Source organism: Ixodes scapularis, unplaced genomic scaffold (assembly GCF_016920785.2).
Source record: "Ixodes scapularis isolate PalLabHiFi unplaced genomic scaffold, ASM1692078v2 PGA_scaffold2__306_contigs__length_199485367, whole genome shotgun sequence".
Classification (NCBI taxonomy): domain Eukaryota; kingdom Metazoa; phylum Arthropoda; class Arachnida; order Ixodida; family Ixodidae; genus Ixodes; species Ixodes scapularis.
Genome location: NW_024609857.1, coordinates 162226890 through 162232889, shown reverse-complemented (window position 1 = coordinate 162232889; position 6000 = coordinate 162226890).

The window sequence follows — 6000 nt, the reverse complement described above, 5'->3', positions numbered from 1 at the left end:
GAAATAAACGTCTTTGTCTCTCAGCAATCACCGCGTTGGGGTGTGTCCCGACGCGCCGGCTACATGGTGTCAGAAGACACAAAGACCCGGTGAAGTAGGCTTAGATTTCTAAAGGCCTAACGGTCAGCCATCGCCGAACAGCCGCACAACCCTGCCGCTGAAATGGCTACAGCAGCGACAGCGGGAAACGTGACATCCCTGCTACAAGCCCCGAAGCCCCTTGATACGTCGCAAGATGTTAGGGTGGCATGGAAACTTTGGGCGAGTGAATACAAGCTCTACGCGATGCGAGCGAGCTCCGCTCGCATCGCGTAGTGCCTAAAGAAATTCTAGCAGCAACGTTGTTGGTCGTAATCAGCGAAGAGGGACGGAGGATCTTCCGCACGTTCAATGTTGAAACGGGAATAAATCGTGACGATGTAGACAAGTTTTTCGAGAACATTGAGGAGCACTCCAAGCCCGTCGTTAACCTCGCGTACCACGGCTTTGTTTCCTGCACAAGAGACCAAAAGCCGGGAGAACGCTTCGATGAATGGCTGACGGAGCTTCGTACGCTCATCCGAAACTGCGAGAACGAGCAGCTCGAAGAGACGATGTTGAAGAGCCGCATCAGCCTAGGCATAAAGAAGAAGCGGCTGCAAAGCCATCTAATCAACGAGAACCCCGATTTCCGCAAGCTCGTGGAAATTTGTCTTACGCGAGAGAAAAGCAAGGAGTAGATAGAAGGGATACAGAAAACGACCCAAGTTGGCCGCGGCAATGCCGACAAGCTCCAGGACGGCACTTAAGAGGTCAACTTCGTACAGATGGACAAAGCGTGCGCGAAGTGCAGTTACGCGTTCCACAGGAACCAAGCCTGCCCCGCAGAAGGCAAGAACTGCAAGCAGTGCGGCAAACTCAACCCCTTCGCGAGCGTCAGCCGATCAAAGAAGCCGAACAAGAGAAACGCCGGACAGATCCAACCCCGGAAAGTTGACAGCCTGGAATGCGAGGAAAGCTACTTTCTGCGTGCCGTCTCTTCGAGCCACACGCAAAAAGGTGGAGTTTGGAAAGCCGAGATCCGCATTGAAGGCAAGCCAGTGGTTTGTAACTTGGATACAGGAGAAAACTGTTCGGTGATTTCAGTCAAGCAACTGAAGGCGATAACACACAAGGAGTTGGAGCCAAGCAATGCACTACTGAACAAATTTTTAGCCAGAAAAGAAAGCACCCGGAAGGGTGCCTGCAAGTGTCCAGCAAACACGGAGCTGCTCAGGCACAGTTTTTTGTTTTGCAAAAACCGGTGCAAGCAACCCTCAGTGGTGAACTGTCCCAGGCCTCATCAACTTGTGGCCACAGTGACAGAAGAGGGCCAACTCTACGAAGCGGCAGGACCGTTCGAAGAGACTTTCAAGGGCCTGGGTGAACTATGTGCGGTGGTGTACCACATGAAACTGCACCAAGGATGGCAAGGTGTGTCAAGCCAGACCATAGCGTCGCATTGGCCCTCCATGACAAAGCTAAGGCTAAACTCGACCGAGTGGAAGCAAATGCAGTGATAACTCCCACCATTGAACCGACTGCAAGGGCCAACTAGATGGTAGTTGTGGTCAAGAAAGACAGGATAATAATATGCTTGGACCCAGTTGACCTCAACAAAGCGCTCAAGAGACAGCATTACCATATGCCGACGCTGGAGGACATCATCACAAACATCGAGGGTGTTAAGTACTTTTCTGCATTAGACGCTGCCACAGGATTCGACTTGACAGATTCGACTTGACGAGCCCAGCTCGTATTTGTGCACCATGAGCACGCCTTACTTAAGATAGAGATTCCTCCCGATGCCGTTCGGAATTGCCAATGCCCCAAAAGTCTTCCAGAGAGCAATGCACCAGCTGCTCCAAGCTCTCGACGGCGTCGAAGTGGTCGTGGACGACATACTGATATGGGGTTCAACAAAAGAAGAGCACGACAGACGTCTACCAAATTTCCTACAATGGTGCCAAGAGGTGAACCTTAAGCTGAATCAGGCCAAGTGCCACTTCTGCAAGGTGGAGGTACGCTACTTCGGCTTTGTGCTAACCAACAAAGTACTCTCGATCGACTTTAACAGAGCAGAGGACATCCTTGCAGTTCAGGTCTCAGAGAACGCAAAAGAACTGAAGACATTCCTGGGAATGGTGAAATTCGTTGCCAGGTTTATCCCGAATATGTTGGAGTTAAGTGCACCTCTACGGGACCTCCTGAAGAAGGAGAACGCAGGGGTCTGGACCGGCTCCTAGCAAGAAAGCTTTGAGCGTGTTCGGGCAGCCCTATCACAGGCACCAGATCAGGGCATTCAACGACAAGACCTTGTGTTGCAGATAGATTCTAGCCAACGAGGAGTAGGAGCTGTCGTCCCGCAGAATGAACACCCCCTGGCCGTGTGTCCTCGCTCATTGACTGAATCGCAAGAGAGATGTGCACAAATTAAAGAAAGAGATGCTAGCCATTGTGCATGGCTGCACCCGTTTTCATGACTACGTCTTCGCTCAGCCGTGCATCCTGGAGGAAAGTGACAACCGCCCTACTCGAGGCTATCTTCAAAAAAACACTTCACCGGTGTCCACTACGTTTGCAAAGAATCCGCCTGACTCTGCAGAAATACTCACTTGAGATAAAGTACAAGCCGGGAAACGAGATCTTCATCGCAGATGCCCTGTCTCGGTTTCCATCAAAAGCGAAGGTGCCAGAGGAAGAGCGCTTCCAAGTGAACGTCATCCAAGAGCTAACAGTCTCTGCAGGAAGACTACTGCAGATCAAGCGGGCAAAGAACCAAAATGAGAATATCCGTATTCTGAGGGAGTATGCAAGCACGAAATAGAAAACAAAAAATGACGTCCCCAAACAAATCCGAGCCTACTGGCCGTACCGTGATTAGATTCATTCGGAAGACGACCTCCTTTTTCGATCAAACAGACTGATCATTCCCAGCACCATGAGGAACAAAGTCCTAGACCTCCTTCACGCAGCCGATGGAGGTAAACAAAAGATGAAACAATGAGCCAGAGACGTCATCACAACGGCAGATGCTGTCATAAAGTTCTGCCAATAGATCTTCGTTACACATGGTTTTCCCCGCAAACTGATCAGTGACAATGGGCCACCGTTTAATAGCCACAAGTCTGCCGAATTCATAGAGCGCTGTGACATCATCCACACGACATCAAGTCCACACTACCGCCCTTCAAACGGAATAGCCGAGCGAGCTGTCCAAGAGGCAAAGAAGCTTTTGTGCTAGACTCCCTGCGACACGGCAGAATCTTACAGCGCCCTGTTGGAATAAAGGAACATGCCAACAGACAGGCTCCTGCAGTCCACAGTCCAGCATCTGATGGGGAGAAGAACAAGGGCACAGCTGCCTACGCACCACAACCTTTTAGAACTGGAATCAGTGCCGCCTCCAAAGTATGAAGGCCTTGGGTAATTAGCGTAGTAGCTACTGTAATTATTTTCATCACAATTCGCCAAACGGCGAATGCTACAGTCCTAGTGACTAATATGCACGTTGGAGAAAGGCATGTGAGAACACATCATCAAAGTGTTTTCCTTCTGCAGAGATTTGTCACATACCTTCACTCCGTCTTTCTCATTGGCTCAAAGAGGGCTGTGGGGGCCGCCCTTTACGAAGTTACGGTAAGACTAAGTATATGCGGCCCACACTTTTGAAAAAAGTTTATGGAAGAGACTGAAAAGAATGGTAGTCAACATTTTACAAAAAGACTGATCTTCGGGCAAGGAATAAACAGAGATACGAGTCATCTTGTTTAGGTGATTAGAACAAGTAAATAATTGACCCATTAATACAGTGCACTCTGCAAGACTTAAGGAGACACGCCAGTGTCAACAAACATAATACAACCAAGGTACAAGAGGTCTGGAGCGTCTGCACCCTGGGTCGACGGTCTGTGTTCGACAGTTGGACCTCTCAGTGGTCGACAGCAGTCGTAGTCACAGACGACCCTGCAGTCAGATTCTACATAGACGCGAACGAAGATGGACAACAGCTTCGTCGCAACAGAGAGCATATCCGCTACCACAGCCCCACAACAACGACGCCACTGCCTTCGGGACCCCAACCCGTGGTACTGCGGGGAAGCTCAAGGCTGCCCCGCATGCCACGTTGCTACATAGAGTGTGACTGAGTGAAGCCTCAGCCCTAGACTGGTTTTCTTTTATTAAATAAATGAAGATGTGGCCACCGGCATCGTTATACGCGTTACCGGCACAAGCATCGCCGCCAACCCTTTGTAGTCGCAACCAAAAGCGCGCGAATAAACGTCTTTGTATTTCAGCAATCACCGCGTTGGGTGTGTCCCTATGGGCGGTCTGCAGTGTGAATCGGCTATAAACGACGTCAGTCTCGCGTCGTTAGGAGCACGGTAATCCCTTTCTTTTTACGTCGGTGCCAGGTTGCTCGAGGGATCGTTTGCGAGCGGGGCATTGCCGGCCGATAACAGCGGCCGGGCTACGCAGAAGGCCGTGCTACTACAGCCTAGCGCAGCAGCCGCACTCAGCCTCTACTAAATGCTACCGAAACCAACTAGCCACAGTTGACGTCGCTGCTGTCGTTACTTTCCTTTTCATAGGTTTCACATAAATTCATGCTGGAGCGCGCAGAGTTAGTTTTGGTTTCTTTAATTTGTTCGCAAACACAAAAATAGACATCCTAAACGTCCTAAACATCAATTATTTGTGTCCACACCACGAAGCACACAATTTCTAACTTTGAGGAAGATAGGAGCTGAGTGGCTTGAAGAAACAGAATGGCTGGTCGTTCTCACAAACTCAACTCCAAGCATCACCCGACTTCACTTTGCCACACGAGACTTACACAAGTTGCAGTGGTCGCGGCATGCAGAAGAAATCGCCATTGCCGAATGGAAGTGAAATGGCTTGGATAACAAACAAACATAGTTACGAGCCACCAAGTCAACGATAGAGCAAAAGGCACAGCCACTTAAGTAATACACGCCCGAACTGGCTACATTGACGCAGAAAACTGCCAGGAAATGTTGTGGATTAGAAGCCAGCCCTGCAGATTCAGTGCATCAGATGTCAGTGGCGACACATGACATATGATCACAAGGTTGCATCAGTAAGTCAAAGTCGCCGCTCGACCAAAGTGAACATTGACGTGCTAGCAGCACAGGTACTACGGCTGAGCGCCTGACACGAGACTTTCGCAGAAAAAACTCGTTAAAGAAATGTCTGGTAACAATCAATAATTATGTAATCAAGTGGAAATAAACATATTTGATATACAAACCGAATATGCATAATATTCCCACTCCAGCCTTTACGCCTTCAGAGTTTACACATCAAGAATTGCGATGGAGCTTTTGGGGAGACTGCCATCTCTAACACTCTAATATAATAAACGGGACAAACCAGACTGGCAGACTTGTTGCATGAGGCTGCACTTTGTCTACCTCTCCTGACCATGTAGTGCAGCCGAAAAGAAACTCCTGTGATGTGAAAATGTTACTTAATAATTTAATCCCTTCAAGGACCCCTGCAGGCATTGCACGGAAAATATTTAAAACTATATACACATTATATTACCATTACCATACTGACATTATTGAGCAAAAAAAGCCAAGCTACCAAAAAATAAATATTACAAAAAAAGCCCAGCTACTAAAAATAAATCTTACACTTTAAGAAAAAACTATTGCTGTGACTTGTTAATTACACACACGTACACACCGGTGAGTATATAGCTTAATAGCATGTGTTGATTTATTGTCATTTAGCAGGACATTTTATATACGTATAACACAATAGACCCTTTGCAAAACCCCATCAAGCAACATTGACTATCACCATTTCTTTTTGGCGTAAAGCACGTTACGTACCATCGGAAATAAGAATCGGCCCCAGTTTACGTCGAAAGCTAAGCAGCATTCGAGTCCAATAGGCTCTGAGCCGCAGTGATTGCTGACTTAACATCCTTGTCAAACAAATGCCCAAAGTATG